Here is a 13,698-nt window from a genome sequence, read left to right as displayed (position 1 = left end):
CTCCCAAAACTAGAGAAATTACCTGAGAACTTATGTTTGCAAGAGCTACTAAGGACCAAAACCAGTTGGGAGGAAGGAGAAGCAACATTCAGATCAGCCTTTCTAAAATGCTCAAAATCTGAAAGCACAAGAACGGTAAAGGGAGACCTGTTTGTTCTTTCTTGTTCCCAGCTAGTAACTTGGGCTCATCTTGACAATATTCTATAAGTAACATCTTCATGAGACAAAAGGAGTTTTAAAAGCCATGACTCATATTTCCCTAAGAGACACACTGAAGAGAAGAGAGCCAACCCTTTCTCTGATGAGACCCTGTGGATGTCAAAGAAATGAATGCAATAAATATATCTTAAGGATAAATTATTTTGAAATTTCAAAGGAAATACTGCCTTGAATGAGTAAAAAATCTCAAAGATGCACAAATATCTCAGAGAATTCATGGCAGATTGGCCACAATTAGGCCCAGCTACAACAATACAATAGACTTTACTGAGTTAAGAAACAATAAAAAGATAAATGAGGGACCAAGACTATGGAAGGAAAAAGTATGAACAGTCTTGCTGTCTCTCTGGAGCCCCTTTTTTAGTAACTTGCTTTTTTATATATACTGAATATACTGGCAAACAGCCACACACTTTACATATATCATCCACAGAAGAGCTTACCAGCCTATCATTCTCAAAATGCATTGAAAAACAGTAAATGCTCTCCCTTGTGTTCTGAAACTCTTCCAGGTCCAGGCTATCACTTAAGCTGAAGTTTATATGATGGTTGAGGAATGGAACATTTCCAAAACAAACATTCTGAGAAAAATGTGCAGACTGCAGATGCATTATCAGCTGTAACAATGCTGAGAGGATCTGGGGAGGAGAACAGGGTGACATTCTATCGTAGGATATTATTGACATTTTAATATGGGCATAAAAATGACCGTGGGTCAGACACACCACTGTCTGGAGCTGTTTGTAATTACACCAGCAATTATCTTGTTCCTAATGTAATCCAAATCCAGACTCAGCAATTGTTGCAGTTTTCCATATGGCATTAATTTATCACATTTTTGCTAAAACATTTTATTCTTTTTGATAACGAACACCAACAATAAATACAGAAGTTCCAAAGTGTACTGTGAGTCCTTTATGCTAATAGCTGACACAGATCCTTTAGGCTTCTTGTCAACTTTCAGAGCCCTTAAAACTAGAGAAAGGCAAGGCTGCTCCAAGAGGCAGCCTCTATTCACAGGGAAGGAACTAGCAGCATGTTTTAAGAAAGGTTTGTCTTTGTGGGAAGAACTTCCCGTTCACTTGCAACTGCAAAGTTGTCTCTGTAGCACTTCAGTGCTCTGCAGATGACAAGCACTGAGCCTTCCTCTGAGTGCACATTTATACGGCAGGAGGCACTGGGAGGGAGCAGGAACCACAGCACTGTGGAGTGACTCACTTTCCCAAATATGAAGTGGAAAACTCTTTGATCAGACATTTCCTGCTTTGCCATTCCATTCTGAGAACACAGCAAGAACTACTTGTAGCAGCATGAGCAAGCAAGGCTTTCACTGAGTTTTAATGAATTAGCGTCTTTTGCTGAACAGCTTTGAATCTTGGCTCTAGTGCAAGATATGAATGGCAGGGACAGCTTAGTATACACTTCCCCAGATCCTGAACATTTTGAGGGGACAAAAAAATGATTTGTGGAAAGCACAAGAAGAAAAATATTGAATCCCAGGGCTGGATTTTCATGTGTGCTTGTGTCTTCCCTTAAACATAAAAAGGGTAGATGAAGACCTTTAGTTACACTTTGTACCAGCAAGCACAAAGCAGCCCAGGCAACTGCCCTGAGATGGTTCCTTGATGTTTCCTGTGATGTAAGAGTCTTTTTGGGAAGTATAACCAGAGCCAGCTGTGCATCATCTGCCCCCTACCTGCCCGAGCTGGGGAACCCGCTGGTACCGGGGGGCACTGGTGTTCCAGGCAGCCCCAGCGTGCCAGAGGAGACCCTGCAGGGCTCATTAGCTGGCAGCACTTCCAGCAGCTCCTTCAATGGCTTCTCCCCGTGCTGATGTTGGAAGCCTGGAAGCACATGCAAGCTGAACTCCCTCCGCATCTCCGTGAGCTGCCCTGAGATTCTGACTCACCTCACTGCATTTTTAAAACATCGGTGACCTCTTTTCTCCTTTTCCCTCTTGCCGTGAGGGAGTTGCACAAGGGGTGCGAGAGGAATGCTGTGCCCTGGAAGCTGTGTAGGGCTGTTTCCAGGTTCTGTGTTTCAGCACACATTTGTCATCATACACTACCATTTCAGTACAGCTTTCCTGCTTTCCACTTTAATTAACTTCTGCTACTAACACTTCATATACTGCTCTGAGTTTGAGGGTATGATAGGCAAACATTACAATTGTTAAGCAGGTGAAAAATATCAACAATAAGCAGGGGATTTATTGTAATCAGTCAATATGCCCAGCCTTGCAACTGCTCAGTACTTTATGCTCCATAATTATATGGTTGCCACAGTGTAACCATTCAACAGTGTTATAATTAGTGAGTAATTAACTGAAGCATTTGATGACATGCTGCAGAGCACAAAGCATGTGTGCTGTTGATAGCAAAAGGATACGTAAATTGTCTTTGTAACAATTTTCTGAAACCATCACAACCTCAATTGTTCCTTGCTTGTGGTGATTTTCACAACTTTTCAGGTGCTGCACAAGATCAGAAGCATTTACATCTGATTTTGATGCTTACCACAGCATTTAGGCACTGGGCTTCTATTGAAAGCTTTGATATTTAGTTGCTTTTGTGGATCGCAACCTTACACCTCTTGGGGTACCTCAATAGAACCACACAATCAGAGCTATGCATCTCCCTCTATCAGTATATTAAAAAAAAATAAAATAGAATAAAATAAAATAAAAAAATAGAAATGTTGCTTATTCCTGTAGGGTAATGATTAAATTCCTGCTAATACAACTGAACCCCCACTAAGTAGTGTATTAAAATAGCTATTCTGTTAGGAAACACAGCCCTAATTAAGAGACAATTGGAATGGTTTAACATTGTTCAGATCAGCTTTGGGTAGTTCCTGTGTTTTAAAAAATTATTGATGTTTGTCACCATACCTAATGAAGATACAGAGACAGAAATTCAGTGCAGCACTGAGTGGGAAAGGTGTATGTAAAGGTGTGATGAGGTGTGCCTGCAAGGAAAGGAAGGATGTACAGATGTAGGGGGACAGCATCTGCAATTTTTATACCAGATAAGGAAAAAAATCTGCATGAGAAAATTTGAGTGCCACCCTGAAAGCTGCTTTGTGCTCCTTGCATCAAAACTTGGCCTCTCCACAGGACCAGTGACATGTTTCACTCTGATATTTTCAACCCATTGTTTTTTTTAAAAAACAATTTGTTTGGGTTTGTTTGTTTGTTTTCAGCTTTTCAGCTTATCCAAGTATTGCAGGCTATTTAAAGGCCCTTTATTTTCCCTTTGTTAGAACAGCAGCACTGCTAGCTGTGCATGTCCATACATAATCTCTAGTAACTTCTGCCAGCGCAGAGCTGGAACACCTTCCAGTTTTTTTGTCTTTTAAGTGAATTATTTTACATTTTCTGGTTGTGGTGGCTGAAACATTTGGTCATAAATACACAGAAAATATGGATGTTTCTTATAGAGTGACCATGTCCACTTGAATTTCATAAAACAAGCCAATATAAGCTATTTGCTCTCCTGAACTGAAAAAAAAAATAATCCTAAGTAAGCTCTGAAACACTGCACAGCATCTACACGCCTAAACACAACAGTCTGTAATTTCCTAGTGAGTGCTGGCTACTGAACAGTGTAGGCAGTTCTAAAATCTACCCCTGCTTTTGTAGTGAAGTTCATGTTACTGCAGCCTTAAGTTTGGATTAGCAAAAGGTAACTTTGTGAAATGTACAGTCAGGTGAAGGGAATGTGATGTGCACAGTTGTGATATGGTCAGAGTTCCCTGACTGCACACGCTGTGCATTTAAACCAGAGCTGCATCTGCCTCTGCTGTGGGTGTGCATCTTCAACTTGTAGGAGAAATGACTTTGAGCATTCTTGTAGAACAGGTGGGAATATGTGAGAGAACAACAAAATCAACAAAATTTCTTACACTTAAACAGCAAGTGACCCTGGTATGTGTGAGGGGTAGCAGTGGGACACTGTGATAAGTAGATGTCACTGTTTATTTGCAAAGCAGAATCTGCAGTAAGACAAGCTGCCCTCCTGCTGCCTAGTGATGTGCCTTAGCTTCACCTTCACGATAACCCAGCACAGAGACAGATTTAAGCCTCAAGCTCGTTCACTCCTTTTCAATCTCTGCTTCTTTGCATTGGCTGCTGAGAGGAGAACCAGCCTGGTAGCACTTAGCAGGATTTCCTCGTCCATTAGATACCAGAATGAGACCAAAACCTTCTGGAAAGCTGTTGCACAGCAATGACTTGTCTGTTCTACAGGACCTGAATCGTGTTTTCACCAGTGGCCCAATACCAAAACTCCCCTCAGCCATGCAGCTCCCCATCTGCCATTTACTGGAGGAGGGTGAAAAATGCTTAGCTGTTGTTTTCAGTGGTGACAGAACAGTTTTCAGTAACTTCAGGGAGAGAAATGCCAAGTGCTTTTGAGGCCCCTATTTGAAATGCCCACACAGACTGAAACCCCCCTCAAACAATACAATATATATCACAGCTTTTCCACAAAGCTACTGTCATGTGCTACCTGGCTCATCAGCCAGCTATGCAGATGACCCTAATTTTTACAGATACTCCAAAATGAAGGGTAAAAAATTCAGCTTAGACTATTCTGTTAGCGAGGTAATCAAACTAGAGCAGAGACTCTAATCACACTGGTGTTCAGCAAGGAGGAGCAGCCTGCCGTGTCTAATGCTTCATTTTTGGGGACACGGTATATAAATGCCATAGCATATCAATAATAGGTAAATCAATTGATACAGAATTAGATGGCATGTACAGCAACTCGGATGTTATTGCTTTTCCAATATAGTTCATCTTCTGCTCTCTTCATTTCTATTAAATAATTCTTGGGAATGGAGCCCTTTTACAGTTTCTCTATTTAAAAGGTGGACTTTAATTGTACAGGGGGTTTTTGTTGTTCTTTACGAGAGAGTCCAGAACATCCATCTATGTTTATTACTTTGGGTAGTAAAACATTTAGGGAAAAAAATGCAGGAGATGCTACTTTAATAAAACTTGATCACACTGAAATCCTGAGACAACACCAGTAGGATGCAGATAAAGTTCCTCTGAGGCATTTGACACCTCTGCCACGTTCAGACCAAGTGCAATGACTACCGATAGCAAAGAGGCACTTCTGAAAGGTTGCTGGCATGGAACTGGCAATGCCACTTTCATTTTTGCTGGGATAACTCATCCCCCAGTGTGAAATGTAGCACATGTGTGTTTTGGGACAAGAGGTGCCTTTCCATTGCTTTCAGATAGACCAGAAATTGTGCCCTGTTCTTCTAAATCTGGATAAGAGTTGTAGTGAGCTTGGCCCCTGGGCCCTGTTTTTCTGTCCTGTTGGTGTCTTATAGGTGCAGGTTTTCTGTCCTAAGCACACCATTTTATCCTGTAGTTGATGCTGGTACAGGGTAGATCTAGACAGTCCAAGAATGTCAGACATGCACTGCAGTGGCTGCTTTTCCCTCAAAAGCTCAGTTGAACAAATATGCCATCTCACATCTCTGAGTTAGCCATGTCCCTTGTCTCTGCAATGGTATTCCTGGAACTCAGAATTTTGATTTCTGCACTGTGTCCCCAAAACAGGCAGTATTATAACCCCAGAGTTTAGCACAGCCTTGAGAAGATGTCAAAGTAGCATTACTGAAAGTAAAAGGGCAGTGGCCCTGGGGACATGTGGGCCTTGAGCTGTGCTGCAGTGAGGGAACAAAGGGAAAAGGGTTTGTCCCATGCAGAGCACTGAGGTGACATGCTGCTCTCAGCTGATGTGCTGATGTGACTCCGGGGGAAGAAGGCTGACTTACACCTTCATTCCTGGGGGGAGCTGGCCATCTCGGAGAAGCATCCTTCATCAGTTCATCAGTTCCTATGCCAGGTTTTTTTGTTTGACAGATAAAGATTTTTTTGTCATAAGGGACCTTTTCTCTGTAAAACAGTTAAAGAACCCTAAAAGAAGCAGCAGAACAAACCAAACACTGGATGTCCTATCTCCACACATTTCTGTTCTCACCCACACCCAATTAAGTGAGGTCAAAATAGTTCAGTAACATTAGTAGCCCCTATAGTTTGGTCTATGGACTGCTTACACTTCTCCTTGCCAAAAGAAAAATGAAAAGAAATGGTATTAAGTAACCCCTGTTAAGTAACTCAATTAATTTCTTACACAGAGATTCTCTAGCTAAATAAAACTAGAGATGCCACAATACTCTACAAATTTTCCTCCCCAATCTGGAAGGATTTGAGTAAGAATAACCACCAGACATCAGCTGAAATCCATTACACTCTCAAGATATTTTCTGTGGTTTCACAGGGATATGGTGCCCTATCCTAATTAAAAATACTATGGCAATTATTAAAACAAAACTCACAGCATACCCGTGGAGGGCCCTGACTCTAGTCCAGCTATCTGGTCTCCTGCAACACTGCAACTCTGTGCATCTTCATAATCCCATTATGGAAATGACAAAGGGGGAAAAACCATCCCTCTGCTGAAGTCAATGATGATCTGTGGTGACAGCTTTTCAGCAGAGCCACTTTGTCTAGGCCTGGCAAACAGAGAAGAGTTATAGGACAAGGACATGTCCTCTAAGAAAGGACACTACATAAGCAACCAGAATGACTGCACTCATTTTGCCACTTAAATAGAAATCTGAGCTGCAACCAAAGGATTTTCAAGGACTAAAAATACTTGAAGAAACACAACTGAAAGTTTCTATGTATGAGGCAACCTGTGAAACTTACTGAAATGCAACTCATGCTATTTGAATAGGATCTAATCATTTCACCTTTCCATGTGGATTTGTACTGTGGTTGCTAATCCAACTAAAAGGCCAAATAAAGAAAAGAGCAATGTGCTGTTCATTGCAGACCAGAAAGACATGGGTGAAATTGCATTTAAATGTGCTAGATCTCATCTGAAAGCTCTTGAATACTTAACATGTGCTTGAACCCATATGTGAAACAATTAATTTCTCCCTATTTTTCAGTGAAATATTTATGAATACACTGAATGATTAAAGACAGGGGTACCTGTGAAGTCTCTTTTCAGACTTTTAGACTGGAAACATCTTTTCCTTTTTTAACAATCTCCTTCAAAAGAAATATAGCACCAGGTACAGAGAAGAAACTAAATATCTGCTGAAAATACCATGAGCCATCTGTCCTGGCTCTTTTGACTAACTTGCATGCAGCAAAGTAAATCAGATGGATATCCCACCCAAGACAGCCAAAAAGGGCATTTTTTGAACGATATGAACAGTTCAAATGAGTTACAAAATGGTGAGTGAGAATTGTAAAATGATATTAGAAAATAATGGGATTTCTGTGCCTACCATACCTCAGAAGAAGGAAGCTCCTGTACTTCATTTCTTTGCCATTCATTTTATCTTAAGCAATCCCTGAACCCTTTCCAATGTTCTGTTAGGTAGGAGCTGATCTCATTTAGTCATATTAGCTGTCAGAGCACTGGCAGTGGTGGAGCTCCAACTCTGTGCATTCCCTCTGCATACTTACTTCAGGACAGTTGTAAAAATAATTTATTTCAGCTCAAGCTCATTATTTTCCTTTCTCTTAGAAAGTGATGCAACCTAGTGAGACTCTTTCCTCCCCCTCTAGATCCTCAAAAGGTCATTGCTCATTTGCTTCTATCTGATCTGGAAGCAAATCTAAAAGTTCACATAAGCAAATTGCACTTTCAGTGCCAGCTATATATGCATACCACGTTTAATATCTTAGCTGTGAGCCCTACATGCTCTATATGATGACATATTCAAGAGCAGACAACTTTGTAACTCGTCAGAAAACGGCACAGATTGCAATTAGGATTACTGTATTACTCCATGGCCTGGCCTGGTCTCTGATCCAAGGATGCTATCTGCTCTCAGATTGCTGACTCATCACAGCAGCTCTTCCAAGAATGCTGACCTGAGATCAGCAAGCAATTGTATTTTTTTATCTCTGTACTGATTGCAAAAACACTGCCTTTGAAATGAGAACAGTGAGAAGTACATGTACGACTGTTCTGCAAGATCCAAGGACAGTGGTACTCGGTGGTGCATGCATTACTTTGAGATGGCAGCTGGCTGCAGGCAACTCTTGCAGGCAGATCTGGCATAGACACTACTTAACAGAGCTAAGAGAAATTGCATGTTTTCATTGCTCATAGCACTGTTCTGTTGGTCAGCATCAGTGCTGTATAGATGCTTGTACACACAGTATGCACTAAAGACACATGGCAACTGTCGTAAACGTGCCCAGAGCAGAAAAGGAAACAATCTTGCTTGTAACAAATGAAATTTCACCACAGATCATTTCTCATAGATTCCATTTCTGCAGCTTCAACATTTGAAAGACATTAGTATCAACAATGTCTATCACCTGTGGCAAGACACTTGTATGCAAATGACACCCAGTAATGACACAGCTGGGTGTGAGAACTATTGGCACTTGCAACACAGAAACAAAACCACCACAGGAGATTATCACTAACCTGGGAATGGCTTTATGCTTCCAATCGTGATACCAAGGTAATTTGTTATACAGGAAAAGCACGTCCCTGGGTTCTACTGAAAAAGGTCTCTACACACACATGCCTGTGCTGACAAGGTGTGTCCTCTCAAGGAGCCTACAGGGACACTATTCTACTCCTCCACTGCCAGTCACACGTCCTGTGTGCCACCCAACGCAGACTTCACGTGTGTATCGAGGACAGTCCCATCTGAGTCTTACCTCTGATCTGTTTGTTCACAAGGGACTTTGTCACTGTGCAAAGTAAATTCTGCTAAAAAGATTGATTGGGAAAAAAAAGCCCAAACTACTTACTGCTCCCTGATGTAGTCTGGATCAGGAGAAGCTGCCTGGAGAAGGGGATAACAGAATACCTTACTGAAGCAAAATTAGGAATACATGTCTTTGGAGATCCTTCTGGAGAACAGGGCAGGCTAGGCTATGAAAGGAAAAGAACCAATATACAGTAAACCCTGAGTATAAGAAAGACTCAGACTGCTACTAGGAAACTCTGACAGGACTGCTAGACACAGCCCCAGAAGTGCCTGGAAAAGTCACTGATAGACAGAAACTTCCTGAGGCATCCAAAGGTCTACAAAGGTCTCTCCGAAGAGATGTCAGGATTTTTGCAATCCAGAAAAAAAATCAGAGGCAAAAAAAAAGGATGGAGGAGAGGGCTCACTCTTTTGTCCTCAGCAAGGATACATCAGGCTCAGAGTAAGCTTTGCCTGCAAGCTTTTCATTGAATCTCTCACCAGGCACATCTGAGTTTTCTCTGCTAAAGGCATTTCCTTGTTGCCACATGTTGCTTTGGTTTTCTAATAATTTTCAGCTTTAAAGCCTGAGAATCCTTTTGGACATTCTCAGTTCCAATAAACAGTTGGGTAGGACCACCTCCATGCTCTGTCCGTCCTGTCAGAACTGGCATGGTTTGTTCTGAACTCTGAGCAAGCTGAGATGAACTGAAGGAGACTCTGACCAAGATCACGTGGCTGTGGCTGTGCTTTGGCTCACTCTAAAACACTTATTTTGAACACTGCAGCTCTCATACCCTGCTACTAATGGAAATTTGCTTGACTAACACTGTGTTGCTTCAAACCTTTTGAGGCCTAATCCAGTGCCCACTGTGATGAGATAATGCCCACTGATTTCAATGGGCTGTGAATTATATCCTGTATTTCTGACTTAAGAACTCTTTTAATGTCCTTCCCTCTCTTTATGGCAAGGTTTCATTCTGCATTTCCCCTTCCCCCTCCAAATTACAAATTCTGCAGCCACTGTACATCCCTCAGCTGGATTCCTGTTCTGAGGAGCAGCACCCACAGCAGCCACTCTGAACACCCACCCAGCCACTCCTCATCACTCCTCCCCCACTATCTCTTTCACTAATAAAAACTGGCCTTTCACTTTGCAGTTGTAATATACCTCACCAGCTACTTATTGCACATACAGAATAGCAAACGTGGCAACCTCTGACTGCTGCTCCACAGTGTGGGCTTTCCTTACAATAAGACATTTTGCTATTCTTTCCAAACATGAGTATGCTGAACCTATTTCACATCCTCTTGAGCATACTAATTCCAAGAGGGCTTTATTAGTATGCAGAAGTGAAATCTCAGGAAAGATCAGCAGATGACATGATCAGTAATGTGTTATCAATGCTTCACTTTTTGCCCTGAATTTGATTAAGTAGTATATAGCTCAACAAAAAAAGGAGTTTATTAAAAAAAAGAAATCTCAATAGTATATGTAACAGTACCATAGTGATTCTCTGTTCCAGGGCACGTTTGGTAGTTCTGATGTTCTGCATTCCAAAATCCATGTTGCCTCAATTACCAGGTTTCTGGGAATGCATACCCAGGTCCTGCAAAAAATACAACAACATGCTCAGACTTCTGTTATAGTAATAAAATATGTACAGAATAAAAAGTCTGAAAAAGACATATCAAAGCCACAAGAACTTCCCTCACAGGCAATGAAATCTGACTCAAAATCTGCACAGCCCTACGCCCATTCTGAGTTCTGCTCAGACTCCCAGGGCTGAATCTGTGGGTGCTCCCTGGACCCTGACTGGGGGTACCAAAGCAAGAATGGGATGGAGGTCTGTGACACCCCCTTACAGTTTCCCCACTGGTGCTGACAGTAGCAGAAGCACTGGAAGTATTTCCCAGGTGGGAAGGGCTACTGTGGCCATTTCCCAGAAAGAAGACTGGCTGCCAGCGTAGGCTGTGCTGAGGGGCAGAGAGCAAACCCCAACAGGGCCAATGCTGCAGCCACAGGAATGGGATGGGGAAAAGGAGGAATCATAGCAAACCATGCTCTTGCCTTTAGCCAAATACAGATTTTTAGGGACAGGTCTGTGTGGCCTCACAATGGGAGGTTTGTCTCCCTGTGTATATTTTCTGATCGCCAGAATTACTGCACAGTAAAACCTGAAGCTTGGCTTAGTTTCAACCCAAACCAAAGACTTTGCCAAGCTTCCAGGTCCACCTAAGCCAATAAATTAACTCAGGTTCACCTGAAATTTGACTGAGCACTTTGTTTTTTGGTGTTTGGTGGTATATTTTCTTTTTTTTTTTTTTTTGGGGGGGGGGTGGTGGGGAGGAGGGTTGGTTGGGGGAAAGGCTGTGTGGCAGTGTCTTTAACAGTCACTGTACTTCAGGTGTTGCAGTCCCCAGCTGCAATGAGCTTAATCACTTCAAGTGACTCTACTGGCCTGAGCTGCCAAAGCAAACCCTTTCTGAAAACCCCTCTTGTCTTGCAGCAGCTAGCAGTATGCACTGGCAAAATCCCAGAGCCCCTAAAACCCATGATATTTTAAAAACCCAAAAATGTTAACAAAGCTGCACAAAAAAAAAATAAAAAAAAAATTAAGAAGGGATATGGGACCCCAATATTCAATATCATTTGAAAAAAGAAAATAAATCTATACTTCTATTTTTCTAATGTAATAAAAAGAACTAGGATTGTTACAAGACTCTCACCCTCCAGAGTGGAGTACCTGGGGCTGTAACACTCCATGGGCTCCTGAGTGTCCCAGGGGAATCAGCCAGACCTCACTGTGTGTCTGTATTCCTCTCAGCAGAGCATGAGTGCAGACTGCCACATTTCCTTGCTTGCTGCCTTCAGATTGATGCTACCCTCTTTCTGCTGCCTTTCAAGGGCCATCATCTGAGTGCACTGAATCAATGTCAACCAGTAAACTGCATTACGTGTTTGGACCCAGCCACACTCAGGTTTTGTTTTCTACATTCTTTCAAATCCATACACTGCATTTAAGCAATGAGCTACACCAGGCAGTGGTGATTGAGTGATTACTATACTCTTCAGGTGTCATTATGCCATGGGAATTTGGAAACCAGAGCACTCTACCACCTGAGAAGTGCTGTAATCCTGTAGAAATGCACAGAGTAGGAAATCTTCTAAAACAGAATTTATGATCATAAATAAAACAAGCAGAGAACATTTGATATGGGTAGAATGTCACTGTCAGCCAGAATTGCCACTCTTAAGTACTTGTCACAACATAAAAGTAAGTCCAGATAATTATGAGACTATTGTGCAAAGTTTGTCAGTGGAGCTCAAACTGTTAATAAAGCAACCACAGAGTGCAGCATCGACAGAGATCGTTTGACCATCCTGAAGCTGGAGAAAATAGTCCAGAGTGGTGGTAGTGGCTGGCTCTCCATGCTTCTGCAAGTAAGTCACTGACCACCAGGAACAGATAGTTAAGTTCCTGTCCTTCTCCTTTGCCCATTACAGTCTTATAAGAAGAATAGATACGCAAAGACAACAGGAGTTTCCAGCCAGGATCCAGCTTGGCTTGACATCAAACGTGACAGAGTGCCTGCTGCTGTCAGAGAAACCCTGGCCTCTCAGCACGCAACACAGGCCTGTTGGCAGGCAGCTGTTTGCAACAGCTTTGGTGGTCTTCTGCATCATATGTGGCGAATTAAACAGTACAGTTCTTCCCATTTTGTCTTTAAATTATACAGATAATTCCTTGGGCAACTTATTTTATCAATGGTCAAAATAAGAAGCATTCATTTTCCAGTGTTGGCTAAGACTCAGTGAATCAGACTAGCACTGTCTGAATCACACTGTGTACACTTCAATATCTTTCTTTATCTCAAGTACCTTCTAATCAATAGAATTCAGAGAAATAATAGCTAACTTAGCTGGTTATCTAAATCCTTGCATTTGCAGCTATTACTATCAACAGTCCAAATCCAGTGTGAGAACTAGAAACATTTGAAAATTTGCATTTGATATCTAATTGAAAGTGCAGCTCCAGCCCACAGGTATCCTATGAATCCAGGAGGTGCTTGTGAAAACAGGGCCTTAGGTCTAGCTGATTTAGAGATGTGTCCAAAAGATGCTCCTGCTTTTTTTGGCGGCTCAGGGCAGAAGGAGTCTGTTTAATTTAATGGAGTACCTTGACAATCCTGCTACACAACAGAGAGGGGAATTTACCCCAGTAAACAGTTCACAAAGCTGAGAGGCATGGTTTGTCATTTTTGCATCACATCTTTTAGCAGTCTCCTCGTCCTTACTGAAAGTCAAAGATGCAGAATCTCTAATGCTAAGCTACCACTCTGTTTCTGAGCTCAGTTTTAGCTCCTGCCAATACGTACAGGTTGAACAGATGCTGATTTTCCTAAGTCCAAATTAGTACAGACAGTAATACAAGCACCATGTCCTCATTCCCTTTTTCCCCCAAGATTACTAATAAAGAGTCTATTGCTTGGCTACTGATTGTACCACGTGCTCTAATTACTTGTTTCAATGATGGCAAACACATTAAACAAGTATTAAACAGCATTTAAATCAGTGCTCTTTGAAGAGGGAAAGACAAGCAATGGAGGCATTTATTAATCACTAAATTAGTATCCAAATTAGCATGACTTTTGAGAATTTTCATTTTGCAAAAATGTCCTCCTGGGTTAAAATAAAACCTCAGAACAGCTTTTAGAGCATTGAGTTCT

At 41.8% G+C, this 13,698-nt stretch overlaps 1 long non-coding RNA gene across 1 annotated transcript in view; it reads right to left on the bottom strand.

Moving 5' to 3' along the window:
• LOC117244951 overlaps positions 1–10,572 on the bottom strand; it is a 36,638-nt gene extending 26,066 nt beyond the window's left edge. Inside the window, exon 1 of the long non-coding RNA XR_004498970.1 lies at positions 10,473–10,572. This is a non-coding gene — a long non-coding RNA (uncharacterized LOC117244951). The remainder of the gene's footprint in view (positions 1–10,472) is intronic.
• Positions 10,573–13,698: the final 3,126 nt, after the last annotated feature.

The sequence above is a fragment of the Parus major genome, chromosome 10 (genome assembly GCF_001522545.3).
Source record: "Parus major isolate Abel chromosome 10, Parus_major1.1, whole genome shotgun sequence".
In the NCBI taxonomy this organism is placed as follows: domain Eukaryota; kingdom Metazoa; phylum Chordata; class Aves; order Passeriformes; family Paridae; genus Parus; species Parus major.
The sequence above is the reverse complement of the archived record's forward strand: the minus strand, read 5'-3'. Positions and strand labels throughout refer to the sequence as shown.